An 18,132-nucleotide genomic window follows, 5' to 3' on the forward strand; every position below is an offset into this window, starting at 1 on the left:
AATCAGTGTTGTTCAGGTGCTGATCTTGACTATGTAGAAAGGTAAGAGTGCTATAAATGTGGTACATCTTTAATTGCAGGTCCCACCGAGATTTGAACTCGGATCACTGGATTCAGAGTCCAGAGTGCTAGCCATTACACCATGGAACCCTGTTCAGTTGCGGTAATCTTAGGCCCGCCAGCCCGTCACATCAACCAGTTAGAGGCTTTGAGAGATGCTTTGAATTCAAAATGTGTTTGCAAAGGAAAACAGCCGATGCAGTTAATCTCTCCAGTGACCATATTTTCTTCATGATGACCAAATAACTGCATAGGTAAGCTGTCAGAAGTGGGATTTGAACCCAAGCCTCCAATGGAGACTGCGACCTGAACGCAGCGCCTTAGACCGCTCGGCCATCCTGACTAATAAAACATAAAAACAAGCCCAATAAATTCAATCAAAAGCTAGCAAAGACAAGAGTTTTAAAAAGTTGAAGCGGTCAAAATGCCTTGTGTGCAAATATCTTGCCTATTGAGATACAGAGGTATCAACAATTTTTAGCAAGGCTACGAGGAGTCAATCAGTGTTGTTCAGGTGCTGACCTTGACTATGTAGAAAGGTAAGAGTGCTATAAATGTGGTACATCTTTAATTGCAGGTCCCACCGAGATTTGAACTCGGATCACTGGATTCAGAGTCCAGAGTGCTAGCCATTACACCATGGAACCCTGTTCAGTTGCGGTAATCTTAGGCCCGCCAGCCCGTCACATCAACCAGTTAGAGGATTTGAGAGATGCTTTGAATTCAAAATGTGTTTGCAAAGGAAAACAGCCGATGCAGTTAATCTCTCCAGTGACCATATTTTCTTCATGATGACCAAATAACTGCATAGGTAAGCTGTCAGAAGTGGGATTTGAACCCACGCCTCCAATGGAGACTGCGACCTGAACGCAGCGCCTTAGACCGCTCGGCCATCCTGACTAATAAAACATAAAAACAAGCCCAATAAATTCAATCAAAAGCTAGCAAAGACAAGAGTTTTAAAAAGTTGAAGCGGTCAAAATGCCTTGTGTGCAAATATCTTGCCTATTGAGATACAGAGGTATCAAAACTTTTTAGCAAGGCTACGAGGAGTCAATCAGTGTTGTTCAGGTGCTGACCTTGACTATGTAGAAAGGTAAGAGTGCTATAAATGTGGTACATCTTTAATTGCAGGTCCCACCGAGATTTGAACTCGGATCACTGGATTCAGAGTCCAGAGTGCTAGCCATTACACCATGGAACCCAGTTCAGTTGTGGTAATCTTAGGCCCGCCAGCCCGTCACATCAACCAGTTAGAGGATTTGAGAGATGCTTTGAATTCAAAATGTGTTTGCAAAGGAAAACAGCCGATGCAGTTAATCTCTCCAGTGACCATATTTTCTTCATGATGACCAAATAACTGCATAGGTAAGCTGTCAGAAGTGGGATTTGAACCCACGCCTCCAATGGAGACTGGGACCTGAACGCAGCGCCTTAGACCGCTCGGCCATCCTGACTAATAAAACATAAAAACAAGCCCAATAAATTCAATCAAAAGCTAGCAAAGACAAGAGTTTTAAAAAGTTGAAGCGGTCAAAATGCCTTGTGTGCAAATATCTTGCCTATTGAGATACAGAGGTATCAACAATTTTTAGCAAGGCTACGAGGAGTCAATCAGTGTTGTTCAGGTGCTGACCTTGACTATGTAGAAAGGTAAGAGTGCTATAAATGTGGTACATCTTTAATTGCAGGTCCCACCGAGATTTGAACTCGGATCACTGGATTCAGAGTCCAGAGTGCTAGCCATTACACCATGGAACCCTGTTCAGTTGCGGTAATCTTAGGCCCGCCAGCCCGTCACATCAACCAGTTAGAGGCTTTGAGAGATGCTTTGAATTCAAAATGTGTCTGCAAAGGAAAACAGCCGATGCAGTTAATCTCTCCAGTGACCATATTTTCTTCATGATGACCAAATAAATGAGTAATCTGTCAGAAGTGGGATTTGAACCCACGCCTCCAATGGAGACTGCGACCTGAACGCAGCGCCTTAGACCGCTCGGCCATCCTGACTACTAAAACATAAAAACAAGCCCAGTAAATTCAATCAAAAGCTAGCAAAGACAAGAGTTTTAAAAAGTTGAAGCGGTCAAAATGCCTTGTGTGCAAATATCTTCTCTATGAGATGCTGAAAGAGATACAGAGGTATCAACAATTTTTAGCAAGGCTACGAGGAGTCAATCAGTGTTGTTCAGGTGCTGACCTTGACTATGTAGAAAGGTAAGAGTGCTATAAATGTGGTACATCTTTAATTGCAGGTCCCACCGAGATTTGAACTCGGATCACTGGATTCAGAGTCCAGAGTGCTAGCCATTACACCATGGAACCCTGTTCAGTTGCGGTAATCTTAGGCCCGCCAGCCCGTCACATCAACCAGTTAGAGGCTTTGAGAGATGCTTTGAATTCAAAATGTGTCTGCAAAGGAAAACAGCCGATGCAGTTAATCTCTCCAGTGACCATATTTTCTTCATGATGACCAAATAAATGAGTAATCTGTCAGAAGTGGGATTTGAACCCATGCCTCCAATGGAGACTGCGACCTGAACGCAGCGCCTTAGACCGCTCGGCCATCCTGACTACTAAAACATAAAAACAAGCCCAGTAAATTCAATCAAAAGCTAGCAAAGACAAGAGTTTTAAAAAGTTGAAGCGGTCAAAATGCCTTGTGTGCAAATATCTTGCCTATGAGATGCTGAAAGAGATACAGAGGTATCAGCAATTTTTAGCAAGGCTACGAGGAGTCAATCAGTGTTGTTCAGGTGCTGACCTTGACTATGTAGAAAGGTAAGAGTGCTATAAATGTGGTACATCTTTAATTGCAGGTCCCACCGAGATTTGAACTCGGATCACTGGATTCAGAGTCCAGAGTGCTAGCCATTACACCATGGAACCCAGTTCAGTTGTGGTAATCTTAGGCCCGCCAGCCCGTCACATCAACCAGTTAGAGGATTTGAGAGATGCTTTGAATTCAAAATGTGTTTGCAAAGGAAAACAGCCGATGCAGTTAATCTCTCCAGTGACCATATTTTCTTCATGATGACCAAATAACTGCATAGGTAAGCTGTCAGAAGTGGGATTTGAACCCACGCCTCCAATGGAGACTGCGACCTGAACGCAGCGCCTTAGACCGCTCGGCCATCCTGACTAATAAAACATAAAAACAAGCCCAATAAATTCAATCAAAAGCTAGCAAAGACAAGAGTTTTAAAAAGTTGAAGCGGTCAAAATGCCTTGTGTGCAAATATCTTGCCTATTGAGATACAGAGGTATCAACAATTTTTAGCAAGGCTACGAGGAGTCAATCAGTGTTGTTCAGGTGCTGATCTTGACTATGTAGAAAGGTAAGAGTGCTATAAATGTGGTACATCTTTAATTGCAGGTCCCACCGAGATTTGAACTCGGATCACTGGATTCAGAGTCCAGAGTGCTAGCCATTACACCATGGAACCCTGTTCAGTTGCGGTAATCTTAGGCCCGCCAGCCCGTCACATCAACCAGTTAGAGGCTTTGAGAGATGCTTTGAATTCAAAATGTGTCTGCAAAGGAAAACAGCCGATGCAGTTAATCTCTCCAGTGACCATATTTTCTTCATGATGACCAAATAAATGAGTAATCTGTCAGAAGTGGGATTTGAACCCATGCCTCCAATGGAGACTGCGACCTGAACGCAGCGCCTTAGACCGCTCGGCCATCCTGACTACTAAAACATAAAAACAAGCCCAGTAAATTCAATCAAAAGCTAGCAAAGACAAGAGTTTTAAAAAGTTGAAGCGGTCAAAATGCCTTGTGTGCAAATATCTTGCCTATGAGATGCTGAAAGAGATACAGAGGTATCAGCAATTTTTAGCAAGGCTACGAGGAGTCAATCAGTGTTGTTCAGGTGCTGACCTTGACTATGTAGAAAGGTAAGAGTGCTATAAATGTGGTACATCTTTAATTGCAGGTCCCACCGAGATTTGAACTCGGATCACTGGATTCAGAGTCCAGAGTGCTAGCCATTACACCATGGAACCCAGTTCAGTTGTGGTAATCTTAGGCCCGCCAGCCCGTCACATCAACCAGTTAGAGGATTTGAGAGATGCTTTGAATTCAAAATGTGTTTGCAAAGGAAAACAGCCGATGCAGTTAATCTCTCCAGTGACCATATTTTCTTCATGATGACCAAATAACTGCATAGGTAAGCTGTCAGAAGTGGGATTTGAACCCACGCCTCCAATGGAGACTGCGACCTGAACGCAGCGCCTTAGACCGCTCGGCCATCCTGACTAATAAAACATAAAAACAAGCCCAATAAATTCAATCAAAAGCTAGCAAAGACAAGAGTTTTAAAAAGTTGAAGCGGTCAAAATGCCTTGTGTGCAAATATCTTGCCTATTGAGATACAGAGGTATCAACAATTTTTAGCAAGGCTACGAGGAGTCAATCAGTGTTGTTCAGGTGCTGATCTTGACTATGTAGAAAGGTAAGAGTGCTATAAATGTGGTACATCTTTAATTGCAGGTCCCACCGAGATTTGAACTCGGATCACTGGATTCAGAGTCCAGAGTGCTAGCCATTACACCATGGAACCCTGTTCAGTTGCGGTAATCTTAGGCCCGCCAGCCCGTCACATCAACCAGTTAGAGGCTTTGAGAGATGCTTTGAATTCAAAATGTGTTTGCAAAGGAAAACAGCCGATGCAGTTAATCTCTCCAGTGACCATATTTTCTTCATGATGACCAAATAACTGCATAGGTAAGCTGTCAGAAGTGGGATTTGAACCCAAGCCTCCAATGGAGACTGCGACCTGAACGCAGCGCCTTAGACCGCTCGGCCATCCTGACTAATAAAACATAAAAACAAGCCCAATAAATTCAATCAAAAGCTAGCAAAGACAAGAGTTTTAAAAAGTTGAAGCGGTCAAAATGCCTTGTGTGCAAATATCTTGCCTATTGAGATACAGAGGTATCAACAATTTTTAGCAAGGCTACGAGGAGTCAATCAGTGTTGTTCAGGTGCTGACCTTGACTATGTAGAAAGGTAAGAGTGCTATAAATGTGGTACATCTTTAATTGCAGGTCCCACCGAGATTTGAACTCGGATCACTGGATTCAGAGTCCAGAGTGCTAGCCATTACACCATGGAACCCTGTTCAGTTGCGGTAATCTTAGGCCCGCCAGCCCGTCACATCAACCAGTTAGAGGATTTGAGAGATGCTTTGAATTCAAAATGTGTTTGCAAAGGAAAACAGCCGATGCAGTTAATCTCTCCAGTGACCATATTTTCTTCATGATGACCAAATAACTGCATAGGTAAGCTGTCAGAAGTGGGATTTGAACCCACGCCTCCAATGGAGACTGCGACCTGAACGCAGCGCCTTAGACCGCTCGGCCATCCTGACTAATAAAACATAAAAACAAGCCCAATAAATTCAATCAAAAGCTAGCAAAGACAAGAGTTTTAAAAAGTTGAAGCGGTCAAAATGCCTTGTGTGCAAATATCTTGCCTATTGAGATACAGAGGTATCAAAACTTTTTAGCAAGGCTACGAGGAGTCAATCAGTGTTGTTCAGGTGCTGACCTTGACTATGTAGAAAGGTAAGAGTGCTATAAATGTGGTACATCTTTAATTGCAGGTCCCACCGAGATTTGAACTCGGATCACTGGATTCAGAGTCCAGAGTGCTAGCCATTACACCATGGAACCCAGTTCAGTTGTGGTAATCTTAGGCCCGCCAGCCCGTCACATCAACCAGTTAGAGGATTTGAGAGATGCTTTGAATTCAAAATGTGTTTGCAAAGGAAAACAGCCGATGCAGTTAATCTCTCCAGTGACCATATTTTCTTCATGATGACCAAATAACTGCATAGGTAAGCTGTCAGAAGTGGGATTTGAACCCACGCCTCCAATGGAGACTGGGACCTGAACGCAGCGCCTTAGACCGCTCGGCCATCCTGACTAATAAAACATAAAAACAAGCCCAATAAATTCAATCAAAAGCTAGCAAAGACAAGAGTTTTAAAAAGTTGAAGCGGTCAAAATGCCTTGTGTGCAAATATCTTGCCTATTGAGATACAGAGGTATCAACAATTTTTAGCAAGGCTACGAGGAGTCAATCAGTGTTGTTCAGGTGCTGACCTTGACTATGTAGAAAGGTAAGAGTGCTATAAATGTGGTACATCTTTAATTGCAGGTCCCACCGAGATTTGAACTCGGATCACTGGATTCAGAGTCCAGAGTGCTAGCCATTACACCATGGAACCCTGTTCAGTTGCGGTAATCTTAGGCCCGCCAGCCCGTCACATCAACCAGTTAGAGGCTTTGAGAGATGCTTTGAATTCAAAATGTGTCTGCAAAGGAAAACAGCCGATGCAGTTAATCTCTCCAGTGACCATATTTTCTTCATGATGACCAAATAAATGAGTAATCTGTCAGAAGTGGGATTTGAACCCACGCCTCCAATGGAGACTGCGACCTGAACGCAGCGCCTTAGACCGCTCGGCCATCCTGACTACTAAAACATAAAAACAAGCCCAGTAAATTCAATCAAAAGCTAGCAAAGACAAGAGTTTTAAAAAGTTGAAGCGGTCAAAATGCCTTGTGTGCAAATATCTTCTCTATGAGATGCTGAAAGAGATACAGAGGTATCAACAATTTTTAGCAAGGCTACGAGGAGTCAATCAGTGTTGTTCAGGTGCTGACCTTGACTATGTAGAAAGGTAAGAGTGCTATAAATGTGGTACATCTTTAATTGCAGGTCCCACCGAGATTTGAACTCGGATCACTGGATTCAGAGTCCAGAGTGCTAGCCATTACACCATGGAACCCTGTTCAGTTGCGGTAATCTTAGGCCCGCCAGCCCGTCACATCAACCAGTTAGAGGCTTTGAGAGATGCTTTGAATTCAAAATGTGTCTGCAAAGGAAAACAGCCGATGCAGTTAATCTCTCCAGTGACCATATTTTCTTCATGATGACCAAATAAATGAGTAATCTGTCAGAAGTGGGATTTGAACCCATGCCTCCAATGGAGACTGCGACCTGAACGCAGCGCCTTAGACCGCTCGGCCATCCTGACTACTAAAACATAAAAACAAGCCCAGTAAATTCAATCAAAAGCTAGCAAAGACAAGAGTTTTAAAAAGTTGAAGCGGTCAAAATGCCTTGTGTGCAAATATCTTGCCTATGAGATGCTGAAAGAGATACAGAGGTATCAGCAATTTTTAGCAAGGCTACGAGGAGTCAATCAGTGTTGTTCAGGTGCTGACCTTGACTATGTAGAAAGGTAAGAGTGCTATAAATGTGGTACATCTTTAATTGCAGGTCCCACCGAGATTTGAACTCGGATCACTGGATTCAGAGTCCAGAGTGCTAGCCATTACACCATGGAACCCAGTTCAGTTGTGGTAATCTTAGGCCCGCCAGCCCGTCACATCAACCAGTTAGAGGATTTGAGAGATGCTTTGAATTCAAAATGTGTTTGCAAAGGAAAACAGCCGATGCAGTTAATCTCTCCAGTGACCATATTTTCTTCATGATGACCAAATAACTGCATAGGTAAGCTGTCAGAAGTGGGATTTGAACCCACGCCTCCAATGGAGACTGCGACCTGAACGCAGCGCCTTAGACCGCTCGGCCATCCTGACTAATAAAACATAAAAACAAGCCCAATAAATTCAATCAAAAGCTAGCAAAGACAAGAGTTTTAAAAAGTTGAAGCGGTCAAAATGCCTTGTGTGCAAATATCTTGCCTATTGAGATACAGAGGTATCAACAATTTTTAGCAAGGCTACGAGGAGTCAATCAGTGTTGTTCAGGTGCTGATCTTGACTATGTAGAAAGGTAAGAGTGCTATAAATGTGGTACATCTTTAATTGCAGGTCCCACCGAGATTTGAACTCGGATCACTGGATTCAGAGTCCAGAGTGCTAGCCATTACACCATGGAACCCTGTTCAGTTGCGGTAATCTTAGGCCCGCCAGCCCGTCACATCAACCAGTTAGAGGCTTTGAGAGATGCTTTGAATTCAAAATGTGTCTGCAAAGGAAAACAGCCGATGCAGTTAATCTCTCCAGTGACCATATTTTCTTCATGATGACCAAATAACTGCATAGGTAAGCTGTCAGAAGTGGGATTTGAACCCACGCCTCCAATGGAGACTGCGACCTGAACGCAGCGCCTTAGACCGCTCGGCCATCCTGACTAATAAAACATAAAAACAAGCCCAATAAATTCGATCAAAAGCTAGCAAAGACATGAGTTTTAAAAAGTTGAAGCGGTCAAAATGCCTTGTGTGCAAATATCTTGCCTATTGAGATACAGAGGTATCAACAATTTTTAGCAAGGCTACGAGGAGTCAATCAGTGTTGTTCAGGTGCTGACCTTGACTATGTAGAAAGGTAAGAGTGCTATAAAAGTGGTACATCTTTAATTGCAGGTCCCACCGAGATTTGAACTCGGATCACTGGATTCAGAGTCCAGAGTGCTAGCCATTACACCATGGAACCCTGTTCAGTTGCGGTAATCTTAGGCCCGCCAGCCCGTCACATCAACCAGTTAGAGGCTTTGAGAGATGCTTTGAATTCAAAATGTGTCTGCAAAGGAAAACAGCCGATGCAGTTAATCTCTCCAGTGACCATATTTTCTTCATGATGACCAAATAAATGAGTAATCTGTCAGAAGTGGGATTTGAACCCACGCCTCCAATGGAGACTGCGACCTGAACGCAGCGCCTTAGACCGCTCGGCCATCCTGACTACTAAAACATAAAAACAAGCCCAGTAAATTCAATCAAAAGCTAGCAAAGACAAGAGTTTTAAAAAGTTGAAGCGGTCAAAATGCCTTGTGTGCAAATATCTTCTCTATGAGATGCTGAAAGAGATACAGAGGTATCAACAATTTTTAGCAAGGCTACGAGGAGTCAATCAGTGTTGTTCAGGTGCTGACCTTGACTATGTAGAAAGGTAAGAGTGCTATAAATGTGGTACATCTTTAATTGCAGGTCCCACCGAGATTTGAACTCGGATCACTGGATTCAGAGTCCAGAGTGCTAGCCATTACACCATGGAACCCTGTTCAGTTGCGGTAATCTTAGGCCCGCCAGCCCGTCACATCAACCAGTTAGAGGCTTTGAGAGATGCTTTGAATTCAAAATGTGTCTGCAAAGGAAAACAGCCGATGCAGTTAATCTCTCCAGTGACCATATTTTCTTCATGATGACCAAATAAATGAGTAATCTGTCAGAAGTGGGATTTGAACCCATGCCTCCAATGGAGACTGCGACCTGAACGCAGCGCCTTAGACCGCTCGGCCATCCTGACTACTAAAACATAAAAACAAGCCCAGTAAATTCAATCAAAAGCTAGCAAAGACAAGAGTTTTAAAAAGTTGAAGCGGTCAAAATGCCTTGTGTGCAAATATCTTGCCTATGAGATGCTGAAAGAGATACAGAGGTATCAGCAATTTTTAGCAAGGCTACGAGGAGTCAATCAGTGTTGTTCAGGTGCTGACCTTGACTATGTAGAAAGGTAAGAGTGCTATAAATGTGGTACATCTTTAATTGCAGGTCCCACCGAGATTTGAACTCGGATCACTGGATTCAGAGTCCAGAGTGCTAGCCATTACACCATGGAACCCAGTTCAGTTGTGGTAATCTTAGGCCCGCCAGCCCGTCACATCAACCAGTTAGAGGATTTGAGAGATGCTTTGAATTCAAAATGTGTTTGCAAAGGAAAACAGCCGATGCAGTTAATCTCTCCAGTGACCATATTTTCTTCATGATGACCAAATAACTGCATAGGTAAGCTGTCAGAAGTGGGATTTGAACCCACGCCTCCAATGGAGACTGCGACCTGAACGCAGCGCCTTAGACCGCTCGGCCATCCTGACTAATAAAACATAAAAACAAGCCCAATAAATTCAATCAAAAGCTAGCAAAGACAAGAGTTTTAAAAAGTTGAAGCGGTCAAAATGCCTTGTGTGCAAATATCTTGCCTATTGAGATACAGAGGTATCAACAATTTTTAGCAAGGCTACGAGGAGTCAATCAGTGTTGTTCAGGTGCTGATCTTGACTATGTAGAAAGGTAAGAGTGCTATAAATGTGGTACATCTTTAATTGCAGGTCCCACCGAGATTTGAACTCGGATCACTGGATTCAGAGTCCAGAGTGCTAGCCATTACACCATGGAACCCTGTTCAGTTGCGGTAATCTTAGGCCCGCCAGCCCGTCACATCAACCAGTTAGAGGCTTTGAGAGATGCTTTGAATTCAAAATGTGTTTGCAAAGGAAAACAGCCGATGCAGTTAATCTCTCCAGTGACCATATTTTCTTCATGATGACCAAATAACTGCATAGGTAAGCTGTCAGAAGTGGGATTTGAACCCAAGCCTCCAATGGAGACTGCGACCTGAACGCAGCGCCTTAGACCGCTCGGCCATCCTGACTAATAAAACATAAAAACAAGCCCAATAAATTCAATCAAAAGCTAGCAAAGAAAAGAGTTTTAAAAAGTTGAAGCGGTCAAAATGCCTTGTGTGCAAATATCTTGCCTATTGAGATACAGAGGTATCAACAATTTTTAGCAAGGCTACGAGGAGTCAATCAGTGTTGTTCAGGTGCTGACCTTGACTATGTAGAAAGGTAAGAGTGCTATAAATGTGGTACATCTTTAATTGCAGGTCCCACCGAGATTTGAACTCGGATCACTGGATTCAGAGTCCAGAGTGCTAGCCATTACACCATGGAACCCTGTTCAGTTGCGGTAATCTTAGGCCCGCCAGCCCGTCACATCAACCAGTTAGAGGATTTGAGAGATGCTTTGAATTCAAAATGTGTTTGCAAAGGAAAACAGCCGATGCAGTTAATCTCTCCAGTGACCATATTTTCTTCATGATGACCAAATAACTGCATAGGTAAGCTGTCAGAAGTGGGATTTGAACCCACGCCTCCAATGGAGACTGCGACCTGAACGCAGCGCCTTAGACCGCTCGGCCATCCTGACTAATAAAACATAAAAACAAGCCCAATAAATTCAATCAAAAGCTAGCAAAGACAAGAGTTTTAAAAAGTTGAAGCGGTCAAAATGCCTTGTGTGCAAATATCTTGCCTATTGAGATACAGAGGTATCAAAACTTTTTAGCAAGGCTACGAGGAGTCAATCAGTGTTGTTCAGGTGCTGACCTTGACTATGTAGAAAGGTAAGAGTGCTATAAATGTGGTACATCTTTAATTGCAGGTCCCACCGAGATTTGAACTCGGATCACTGGATTCAGAGTCCAGAGTGCTAGCCATTACACCATGGAACCCAGTTCAGTTGTGGTAATCTTAGGCCCGCCAGCCCGTCACATCAACCAGTTAGAGGATTTGAGAGATGCTTTGAATTCAAAATGTGTTTGCAAAGGAAAACAGCCGATGCAGTTAATCTCTCCAGTGACCATATTTTCTTCATGATGACCAAATAACTGCATAGGTAAGCTGTCAGAAGTGGGATTTGAACCCACGCCTCCAATGGAGACTGGGACCTGAACGCAGCGCCTTAGACCGCTCGGCCATCCTGACTAATAAAACATAAAAACAAGCCCAATAAATTCAATCAAAAGCTAGCAAAGACAAGAGTTTTAAAAAGTTGAAGCGGTCAAAATGCCTTGTGTGCAAATATCTTGCCTATTGAGATACAGAGGTATCAACAATTTTTAGCAAGGCTACGAGGAGTCAATCAGTGTTGTTCAGGTGCTGACCTTGACTATGTAGAAAGGTAAGAGTGCTATAAATGTGGTACATCTTTAATTGCAGGTCCCACCGAGATTTGAACTCGGATCACTGGATTCAGAGTCCAGAGTGCTAGCCATTACACCATGGAACCCTGTTCAGTTGCGGTAATCTTAGGCCCGCCAGCCCGTCACATCAACCAGTTAGAGGCTTTGAGAGATGCTTTGAATTCAAAATGTGTCTGCAAAGGAAAACAGCCGATGCAGTTAATCTCTCCAGTGACCATATTTTCTTCATGATGACCAAATAAATGAGTAATCTGTCAGAAGTGGGATTTGAACCCACGCCTCCAATGGAGACTGCGACCTGAACGCCAGCAGCCGTCGGATCGTCCGGGGAAATGTTTGAAATGTTGAGGAAGATCTGACCTGACAGCCAATCAGGTTCGCGTCCTCAACATTCAGCGGCCAATCGCTGGGGCGAATTGTTCCCTTCGCTCGAACATTTCAAACATTTGACCAATCACAAGGCTTAAATGTTGAAATGTTTGAGACAGCTGATGTGGGCGGGGATGCCTCCGGGAGGGGGCAAGCTGGGGGGCGGTCCCAGAGGACGAGCTGACCTGGGAGGACCCGCGCCGCCGGAGTTTACGCTACGCTAGCTTGAGAACGGTCCGACGCTAAAGCTAAGTCTTTCATTCGAAACTACTAAGTTACACTTCAAAATGGTAAGAATTTACACATTGAATAGAGTTGCATGATTTGCCCTTAAGTAAAGCAGTTCTTCCACCTGTCTTGTTAATTTGTCATATCCATGTATTTAGCTAAATGCATTAAAATAAACTCTGTTATCTGACGGCGATTTCGTCGGTTGTCATGGACGGACATTTGTTAATGTTATTTATTTAAGTTGGCTCTAGGGTTAACGTAGTAACATAGAAATAATTTCCCCTGTTGTCATGTTGTCATGATCATTGACTTTGTTTTCGTTTTCCACGTTATAAACTGGCTTTCTTTTTCTTGTGTCGACCGAGGGGTGGGGGTGGGGTGCTTAAGCTGGGGTTGGGGGAGTTACAGAATGAATACAGTTTACTCTCAGCACTTACACATTTAATACAGGGGTATGACATAACTATACATATAAGAGTAATTCCTCCTGTCACCTAATGTCGTCATATACGTGTATTTAGTTTTCTTACAAACACTTTCACCATTATTTATCTTTTTATCTGCTGCCATTGTTTGCTATTGTAATAGGATATATATATACATGTATATGTCATGTTCTCATAAACATGTCTTTAGCTACCTTCTATAACATGCTTTAGTTTTCATCTGTCATAATACCCTTATGCCACAACTGAGTTTTTCATAGGATTATTACAATATTACAAGACTGATGGTCTGGCTTTTTCATGTACCTACAATTTAAAATCTACTTTAAAAGTTCATGCATTTCTGTCACCAAAGGCAACAGCTTCGAAATCACATAAGGGAATGGCAGACTCAGAGTGGATGTCACGGCTGAGGAAGTTTGCCAACACTGGGTCCTGGCCTGCAGGGGAGGGAAACAGGCCAGCTCCCAGGCAGAAGAAGTGGTACCAGCTTTATCAAATGGTATATGTACATAAATTACCCTAATTTGCATTGTTTTATACTATCACAATGAATGTTATACATAAAAAGCAGTAACTTAAGTTGTATGCACTTAATTAAAATGTACATCTATTATTTTTAGATTGAGAAATGTCCAAGGATGGGACATTCACATCAGTCTTTGTTTGGTCATGTGAGACATTGTACATGTGGATTCCACACTCAGAAGGTAATCCTTTTCAATATAAGTAATATATATATATATATATATATGTATTTATATATACACAACACTAATGTATGTACTCATGACACAACAGCCAACCACAGCAAGTACTACCCAGGGTCCCACAGGGCAACAGGCAGTAGCAGTGGCTCCTGTCCTTCCAGGCACAGTGGAGCGACAGGCAGTAGCAGTGGCTCCCACCCTTCCAGGCACAGTGGTGCAACAGGCAGTAGCAGTGGCTCCTGTCCTTCCACGCACAGTGGAGCGACAAGCAGCAGCAGTGTCTCCCACCCTTCCAGGCACAGTGGTGCAACAGGCAGTAGCAGTGGCTCCTGTCCTCCCAGGCACTGTGGGGCAGAAACAAAGTACAGCAGGCAGTGCGGTCCCAAAGCAGCGACCCCTGTTGAATTTGTCAATGGTATTCAGAGATTAATTAAGATTCACTGAATGATTGTTTACAATATAACCCTCTCGTGACACAGCCTTTTGCTCTATTGCCTTTCAGTTTACAAAGCCTAGATTTGGTGGCTCCCATGTCACGGCTGCAAAGCCGAATCTTAGTGCTAGCAGGAGAGTAACACAGGTAAATAAGAGATCAAATTGCATCACTTTACATTGTGTTTTTAAGACAACTCACTTAGACTGAATGCTTTACAGACCCAAGCCACCAACCTCCCCACAACTTCTCCGGCCAGCATTGCTATCTTAGTAAGTATTTTAGGTATAGGTTTTCCCAAGACTATTAACAGCATTAAAAGCCATTCAAGTCTAAAATAAAATTTGAAGCCTCAATATTATTGTTTCATGTAGCGCGGCTGTTTGAACTAATAGCTTATGTTTCGATTGTGTTGTCAATGTATCTTCCTTGCTGTGTATTTACAGGCTCCAGACCCTCAGACACATGCTCAGGCTTCGGTGCCTGTCCTCAGCACCACAGCAGTGTGTGCCTCTGTGTCAGTGAGTTATTTAACATTTAATTTCATACTGTGGAGCATAAGCAGCGTCTTTCATTATAATCAAATATGTTGATCCATTTTTTTGTTATTGCACAGACCGCTGACTCCAGGACAGAGACTGAAACACAGCTGCCCCGTTTGTGGTCAGAAGGCTTGCCTCCTGTGGACCATAAATGGATTGTGAAGTCTCTGTTCAAGATGGGGCCAAGAGGAAAATTAGTGCTTAAAGAGAATCTGAAGCTCTGGCACTTTCCACCACAGCCTAGTGGCCTTTACCATCAGGCTCCGGGTCCAGACCGCTTTTTTGCCCATCCACTTCTGGTCTGGATGCCTTACAAGCTGTGGAAGGTGAAGGTGGTCTGTCCAAACCTTGCCTGTGGAGGGCACCAGCTAACAGGAGCGGGTCTGCACAAGAGGGCACGCCGAGTCCTGGACGAGGACAGGATGTACAACATGGTGACAGAGACACTAACCTGCACCAAATGTAGATCCAGCCACGTGTCCTGGAGTCAGACTGTCCTCAAACAACTGTCCAAGGCACAGCAGACACAATTCCGGGTCATCCTCACACAAAAGTGATTACCGTTAATTTACTCTCTTGCCTTTTCAAGTAGAAATGCAGTATATAAAATACAATTACTGATATATCTGTCTATGATCAAGGTTTGCATGTGACATCCGGGTGATCCGAAAACTGCGGGAGAGAGGCCTTGGTAACAGCCCAACGCAGCTTTTAAAGAAGCTGAAGGAGAACCACACAGAGGAGTGGATGAGTCGCGCATTGATGTACACCGACGAGTGTGTGGACTTCAGCGAGCGACCCGCACTGCTGCCCCTGTCGTTTCCCGAGGCTCCAGAGCCTGCTGTTGTGCCGAGCTGTAAGTGGCTCCTGTCCGTTTACTGCCAGGACATTTTGACGAGGGTGGATGACATCATGGCCAGGATTACCTCAACATATGGCACAGTCCTCAAGATGGATTCCACCAGAAAGGTAAAAGATTCTTTGTCTTTCAAATCTGCTGATTATATTAAGATTAATAAGTAATTGATTAGTCCCTCAATGGGGAAATTTAGAATGTTACAGCAGCAGAAAGACATAAAAATAAGTAGCAAGTAGTACTAGGGTGAGGGATATAAAGAAGGATATAGAAACATAGTACAGTGAATTTTGCACCGTTGAGAAGTGTTAAAGTGACAGTCCATAGTGAGGTTGCATGTAGTTTTACTAGGAGCAGAGGTGGTTGTATAGCCTTATAGATATATTATTAACGACTGCCTGTATTTCTGAATCATGTTCACAGAGGTCCTCTACATTTTTTGTGCTTCAGATCACCAAGAAGCTCGCTGGAACAGCCAAAGGGACAGCCCACTGGCTAACCTCTGTGGGTAATGAGTACGGTCAGGTTCTCATCAGTGTCATGACCGCTCAGGAGGGAGCTGGCCTGGACTTGATGGCAGCGGGATTGATGAAGAGGTACCAGCTGGCCGGTGTGGATCCCCCTGTTGCCTTATATGTGGACTGTGGCTGCTGCACCGAGGGAGGAGAGACCAAGCTGAAGGCCAGATTCAGCGGGTGGCCGGACATTATTGTAAGGCTTGATATCTGGCACTTTATGCGCAGACTTGCTCTGGGATGCACAACAGATGCTCATCAGCTGTACCCAGGATTTATGTCTCGCCTTTCAGCGAGCATATTTGAGTGGGATGCAGCTGATTTAGCTTTGTTGCGAGAAGCAAAAAGGCAGCAGCTTCGGTCCCAGGGTCTGCCCTCCCTCACTGATGGCGACATAGACAAACAACTCTCCAGGGAGGAGATGTCTCTCCACTGTCGTAGGAGGACCCGTGGTGAGGAGACCACCATTCGCCTGCTGGAGGAGCTGCTTGGGTTGCTGATGGGCAGCAGAGGTAATGACTCCAGTGGTGTTCCCCTGTTTGACCGAGAGAGGATGGAGCACATCTGGCGTGTCCAGAGAAAGCACGTCAAATGCATCCAGGACCCACCAGGTGTTGCTCTATACACCAAGACAGGGGAGCTCACAAAGGGAGGTGTGCGGTTACCTGTTTACAGATGTGCCAGGGGCTCTACATCTCTCGAGTCATTTCATCTACACCTCAACCGCTTCATACCAGGTTTGTGTCTGTCAGACATTTAAGTTTATATGCTGAATAGTCCAAGAATATTTCATCGTTTGATATTTAATATGTATTTAATGTGTACTTTTAGGGACGAGTGCCAACAGTCTGAACTTTCAGATATATCTCCTGGAAGGGCTTCACAGATGGAACCACGACCGGGGGGTTGCTGCTCTGTCCACTGGACAATCTCCTTTGCGCAGCTACTCCAGTGACCTGGTTCAGGCCCTCAACAACAATTATCAGAAGCTGTTTGGCAGGAAGGTGGTACCACAGTTCTGTCCACCCTCACGGTACACTGGTAAGCATTTGTGATTGCATTGGTAATTTACCTCAATTTTTAAACCCTTTATTAACTGTATCAACTTTTGTAAACAATCTAATTTAATTCTGTTGTTTCAGGAGAGCTCATAGGGATGCAATATCTGTTCCGGCAGACTGGTCAGGCACTGCAGGATATGCACCCTGATTCAGAGGAAGCTGCAACCCTGATAGAACAGCATGACGTGGAGGACGACATGGAGCTTGATGAGGGTTTTGCTGACATCATGGAAGATCCCACTGTGTTGAACCTTGGGGTTCCTCAGGCTTCAGCATCTCAGACTCCTGATCCCTCTGCCATTTCTTCTCCTCTTCTCTCCCTGGTTCCTGGTACATCCACCCTGGCTCCTAGTATTTCCACCCTGGCACCTGGCTCATCCTCTGAGGTCCCTGGTACATCCACCCTGGCACCTGACACATCAACCCTGGCCTCTAGTTCCTCCTCTGAAGATGATATTCATGCTGAAGATGAAGACATGGTAAGTCTAGCTGTGTTCGTTTTAGAATATGCATGTAGATATGTGCATGCTTCTTCACTATTTTTGATTACACATGTTAACATATTTTATCATTAAACAAAAAAAGTTTTGTGAGTGAAAGTTTTACACCCTATAAACTGTTGAATCTTTTTTACAGGCTGTTGATGACCAAAATCTCCCCGGATACCAGCATGTGGACAGACTTGCTGAGTATTTGGTGGCGCTTCGGGATCAGACGTCTCTTTGTCTTAGCAACCAACAGGCGAGTAGGATAGTGTCACTGTGGGACAATCTGAATCAAGGTGACAAGCAGCGGGTGGTTTATGCAGCACGACATCAGGAGAGACTTTTGAGTGGACGCTTCAGAACTCCAAAGACGCCCTCAAAAACCCCTGGTGTGGAGAGTACCACCCGCTGCATGTTGGGTGCGAGTAGCACACCTGCCCAGTGGCCTGACTGCTGCCGGTTGGTGGAAACCATGTTCATCAGACTCTGCAATATACACCAAAGCCCGGCAAAAAAGGGTAAGAGGGCTACTTCTCGGTGGTCCTTAATTTTGAGGGATTACCGCAAGATAAGGCAGCTTGTTGTCGGCAACTGCCGGGTGATGCAGGGTTCTGAAATTCAGCTGGTGGAGGTGAATCAGAGCACGCTCATCCAATGGCATAATCACCGGCAGAA

General features: G+C 44.2%; 43 non-coding genes across 43 annotated transcripts; all 43 read right to left on the reverse strand.

The window, feature by feature from the left end:
• Positions 1 to 77: 77 nt before the first annotated feature.
• Positions 78 to 149, reverse strand: trnaq-cug (transfer RNA glutamine (anticodon CUG)). Its single transcript has one exon. It is a non-coding gene; the product is annotated as a tRNA-Gln (tRNA).
• A 170-nt stretch (positions 150 to 319) lies between these two features.
• trnal-cag (transfer RNA leucine (anticodon CAG)) lies at positions 320 to 402 on the reverse strand. The gene has a single exon. It is a non-coding gene; the product is annotated as a tRNA-Leu (tRNA).
• Positions 403 to 634: 232 nt separating this feature from the next.
• On the reverse strand, positions 635 to 706 carry trnaq-cug (transfer RNA glutamine (anticodon CUG)). Its single transcript has one exon. It is a non-coding gene; the product is annotated as a tRNA-Gln (tRNA).
• Positions 707 to 876: 170 nt separating this feature from the next.
• Positions 877 to 959, reverse strand: trnal-cag (transfer RNA leucine (anticodon CAG)). Its single transcript has one exon. It is a non-coding gene; the product is annotated as a tRNA-Leu (tRNA).
• A 232-nt stretch (positions 960 to 1,191) lies between these two features.
• trnaq-cug (transfer RNA glutamine (anticodon CUG)) lies at positions 1,192 to 1,263 on the reverse strand. Its single transcript has one exon. It is a non-coding gene; the product is annotated as a tRNA-Gln (tRNA).
• Positions 1,264 to 1,433: 170 nt separating this feature from the next.
• Positions 1,434 to 1,516, reverse strand: trnal-cag (transfer RNA leucine (anticodon CAG)). Its single transcript has one exon. It is a non-coding gene; the product is annotated as a tRNA-Leu (tRNA).
• A 232-nt stretch (positions 1,517 to 1,748) lies between these two features.
• On the reverse strand, positions 1,749 to 1,820 carry trnaq-cug (transfer RNA glutamine (anticodon CUG)). The gene has a single exon. It is a non-coding gene; the product is annotated as a tRNA-Gln (tRNA).
• A 166-nt stretch (positions 1,821 to 1,986) lies between these two features.
• On the reverse strand, positions 1,987 to 2,069 carry trnal-cag (transfer RNA leucine (anticodon CAG)). Its single transcript has one exon. It is a non-coding gene; the product is annotated as a tRNA-Leu (tRNA).
• Positions 2,070 to 2,312: 243 nt separating this feature from the next.
• Positions 2,313 to 2,384, reverse strand: trnaq-cug (transfer RNA glutamine (anticodon CUG)). The gene has a single exon. It is a non-coding gene; the product is annotated as a tRNA-Gln (tRNA).
• A 166-nt stretch (positions 2,385 to 2,550) lies between these two features.
• trnal-cag (transfer RNA leucine (anticodon CAG)) lies at positions 2,551 to 2,633 on the reverse strand. Its single transcript has one exon. It is a non-coding gene; the product is annotated as a tRNA-Leu (tRNA).
• Positions 2,634 to 2,876: 243 nt separating this feature from the next.
• trnaq-cug (transfer RNA glutamine (anticodon CUG)) lies at positions 2,877 to 2,948 on the reverse strand. Its single transcript has one exon. It is a non-coding gene; the product is annotated as a tRNA-Gln (tRNA).
• A 170-nt stretch (positions 2,949 to 3,118) lies between these two features.
• On the reverse strand, positions 3,119 to 3,201 carry trnal-cag (transfer RNA leucine (anticodon CAG)). The gene has a single exon. It is a non-coding gene; the product is annotated as a tRNA-Leu (tRNA).
• Positions 3,202 to 3,433: 232 nt separating this feature from the next.
• trnaq-cug (transfer RNA glutamine (anticodon CUG)) lies at positions 3,434 to 3,505 on the reverse strand. Its single transcript has one exon. It is a non-coding gene; the product is annotated as a tRNA-Gln (tRNA).
• Positions 3,506 to 3,671: 166 nt separating this feature from the next.
• trnal-cag (transfer RNA leucine (anticodon CAG)) lies at positions 3,672 to 3,754 on the reverse strand. The gene has a single exon. It is a non-coding gene; the product is annotated as a tRNA-Leu (tRNA).
• Positions 3,755 to 3,997: 243 nt separating this feature from the next.
• Positions 3,998 to 4,069, reverse strand: trnaq-cug (transfer RNA glutamine (anticodon CUG)). Its single transcript has one exon. It is a non-coding gene; the product is annotated as a tRNA-Gln (tRNA).
• Positions 4,070 to 4,239: 170 nt separating this feature from the next.
• Positions 4,240 to 4,322, reverse strand: trnal-cag (transfer RNA leucine (anticodon CAG)). Its single transcript has one exon. It is a non-coding gene; the product is annotated as a tRNA-Leu (tRNA).
• Positions 4,323 to 4,554: 232 nt separating this feature from the next.
• On the reverse strand, positions 4,555 to 4,626 carry trnaq-cug (transfer RNA glutamine (anticodon CUG)). The gene has a single exon. It is a non-coding gene; the product is annotated as a tRNA-Gln (tRNA).
• A 170-nt stretch (positions 4,627 to 4,796) lies between these two features.
• Positions 4,797 to 4,879, reverse strand: trnal-cag (transfer RNA leucine (anticodon CAG)). The gene has a single exon. It is a non-coding gene; the product is annotated as a tRNA-Leu (tRNA).
• A 232-nt stretch (positions 4,880 to 5,111) lies between these two features.
• trnaq-cug (transfer RNA glutamine (anticodon CUG)) lies at positions 5,112 to 5,183 on the reverse strand. The gene has a single exon. It is a non-coding gene; the product is annotated as a tRNA-Gln (tRNA).
• Positions 5,184 to 5,353: 170 nt separating this feature from the next.
• trnal-cag (transfer RNA leucine (anticodon CAG)) lies at positions 5,354 to 5,436 on the reverse strand. The gene has a single exon. It is a non-coding gene; the product is annotated as a tRNA-Leu (tRNA).
• A 232-nt stretch (positions 5,437 to 5,668) lies between these two features.
• trnaq-cug (transfer RNA glutamine (anticodon CUG)) lies at positions 5,669 to 5,740 on the reverse strand. Its single transcript has one exon. It is a non-coding gene; the product is annotated as a tRNA-Gln (tRNA).
• Positions 5,741 to 5,910: 170 nt separating this feature from the next.
• Positions 5,911 to 5,993, reverse strand: trnal-cag (transfer RNA leucine (anticodon CAG)). Its single transcript has one exon. It is a non-coding gene; the product is annotated as a tRNA-Leu (tRNA).
• A 232-nt stretch (positions 5,994 to 6,225) lies between these two features.
• trnaq-cug (transfer RNA glutamine (anticodon CUG)) lies at positions 6,226 to 6,297 on the reverse strand. Its single transcript has one exon. It is a non-coding gene; the product is annotated as a tRNA-Gln (tRNA).
• Positions 6,298 to 6,463: 166 nt separating this feature from the next.
• On the reverse strand, positions 6,464 to 6,546 carry trnal-cag (transfer RNA leucine (anticodon CAG)). The gene has a single exon. It is a non-coding gene; the product is annotated as a tRNA-Leu (tRNA).
• Positions 6,547 to 6,789: 243 nt separating this feature from the next.
• On the reverse strand, positions 6,790 to 6,861 carry trnaq-cug (transfer RNA glutamine (anticodon CUG)). Its single transcript has one exon. It is a non-coding gene; the product is annotated as a tRNA-Gln (tRNA).
• A 166-nt stretch (positions 6,862 to 7,027) lies between these two features.
• trnal-cag (transfer RNA leucine (anticodon CAG)) lies at positions 7,028 to 7,110 on the reverse strand. The gene has a single exon. It is a non-coding gene; the product is annotated as a tRNA-Leu (tRNA).
• A 243-nt stretch (positions 7,111 to 7,353) lies between these two features.
• trnaq-cug (transfer RNA glutamine (anticodon CUG)) lies at positions 7,354 to 7,425 on the reverse strand. The gene has a single exon. It is a non-coding gene; the product is annotated as a tRNA-Gln (tRNA).
• A 170-nt stretch (positions 7,426 to 7,595) lies between these two features.
• Positions 7,596 to 7,678, reverse strand: trnal-cag (transfer RNA leucine (anticodon CAG)). Its single transcript has one exon. It is a non-coding gene; the product is annotated as a tRNA-Leu (tRNA).
• A 232-nt stretch (positions 7,679 to 7,910) lies between these two features.
• On the reverse strand, positions 7,911 to 7,982 carry trnaq-cug (transfer RNA glutamine (anticodon CUG)). The gene has a single exon. It is a non-coding gene; the product is annotated as a tRNA-Gln (tRNA).
• Positions 7,983 to 8,152: 170 nt separating this feature from the next.
• trnal-cag (transfer RNA leucine (anticodon CAG)) lies at positions 8,153 to 8,235 on the reverse strand. The gene has a single exon. It is a non-coding gene; the product is annotated as a tRNA-Leu (tRNA).
• A 232-nt stretch (positions 8,236 to 8,467) lies between these two features.
• Positions 8,468 to 8,539, reverse strand: trnaq-cug (transfer RNA glutamine (anticodon CUG)). Its single transcript has one exon. It is a non-coding gene; the product is annotated as a tRNA-Gln (tRNA).
• Positions 8,540 to 8,705: 166 nt separating this feature from the next.
• trnal-cag (transfer RNA leucine (anticodon CAG)) lies at positions 8,706 to 8,788 on the reverse strand. Its single transcript has one exon. It is a non-coding gene; the product is annotated as a tRNA-Leu (tRNA).
• A 243-nt stretch (positions 8,789 to 9,031) lies between these two features.
• On the reverse strand, positions 9,032 to 9,103 carry trnaq-cug (transfer RNA glutamine (anticodon CUG)). Its single transcript has one exon. It is a non-coding gene; the product is annotated as a tRNA-Gln (tRNA).
• A 166-nt stretch (positions 9,104 to 9,269) lies between these two features.
• trnal-cag (transfer RNA leucine (anticodon CAG)) lies at positions 9,270 to 9,352 on the reverse strand. Its single transcript has one exon. It is a non-coding gene; the product is annotated as a tRNA-Leu (tRNA).
• Positions 9,353 to 9,595: 243 nt separating this feature from the next.
• On the reverse strand, positions 9,596 to 9,667 carry trnaq-cug (transfer RNA glutamine (anticodon CUG)). The gene has a single exon. It is a non-coding gene; the product is annotated as a tRNA-Gln (tRNA).
• A 170-nt stretch (positions 9,668 to 9,837) lies between these two features.
• trnal-cag (transfer RNA leucine (anticodon CAG)) lies at positions 9,838 to 9,920 on the reverse strand. Its single transcript has one exon. It is a non-coding gene; the product is annotated as a tRNA-Leu (tRNA).
• Positions 9,921 to 10,152: 232 nt separating this feature from the next.
• On the reverse strand, positions 10,153 to 10,224 carry trnaq-cug (transfer RNA glutamine (anticodon CUG)). Its single transcript has one exon. It is a non-coding gene; the product is annotated as a tRNA-Gln (tRNA).
• Positions 10,225 to 10,394: 170 nt separating this feature from the next.
• On the reverse strand, positions 10,395 to 10,477 carry trnal-cag (transfer RNA leucine (anticodon CAG)). The gene has a single exon. It is a non-coding gene; the product is annotated as a tRNA-Leu (tRNA).
• A 232-nt stretch (positions 10,478 to 10,709) lies between these two features.
• trnaq-cug (transfer RNA glutamine (anticodon CUG)) lies at positions 10,710 to 10,781 on the reverse strand. Its single transcript has one exon. It is a non-coding gene; the product is annotated as a tRNA-Gln (tRNA).
• A 170-nt stretch (positions 10,782 to 10,951) lies between these two features.
• Positions 10,952 to 11,034, reverse strand: trnal-cag (transfer RNA leucine (anticodon CAG)). The gene has a single exon. It is a non-coding gene; the product is annotated as a tRNA-Leu (tRNA).
• A 232-nt stretch (positions 11,035 to 11,266) lies between these two features.
• On the reverse strand, positions 11,267 to 11,338 carry trnaq-cug (transfer RNA glutamine (anticodon CUG)). The gene has a single exon. It is a non-coding gene; the product is annotated as a tRNA-Gln (tRNA).
• Positions 11,339 to 11,508: 170 nt separating this feature from the next.
• Positions 11,509 to 11,591, reverse strand: trnal-cag (transfer RNA leucine (anticodon CAG)). Its single transcript has one exon. It is a non-coding gene; the product is annotated as a tRNA-Leu (tRNA).
• A 232-nt stretch (positions 11,592 to 11,823) lies between these two features.
• trnaq-cug (transfer RNA glutamine (anticodon CUG)) lies at positions 11,824 to 11,895 on the reverse strand. Its single transcript has one exon. It is a non-coding gene; the product is annotated as a tRNA-Gln (tRNA).
• Between the last annotated feature and the right edge of the window lie 6,237 nt (positions 11,896 to 18,132).

Source organism: Platichthys flesus, chromosome 4 (assembly GCF_949316205.1).
Source record: "Platichthys flesus chromosome 4, fPlaFle2.1, whole genome shotgun sequence".
Taxonomy (NCBI): domain Eukaryota; kingdom Metazoa; phylum Chordata; class Actinopteri; order Pleuronectiformes; family Pleuronectidae; genus Platichthys; species Platichthys flesus.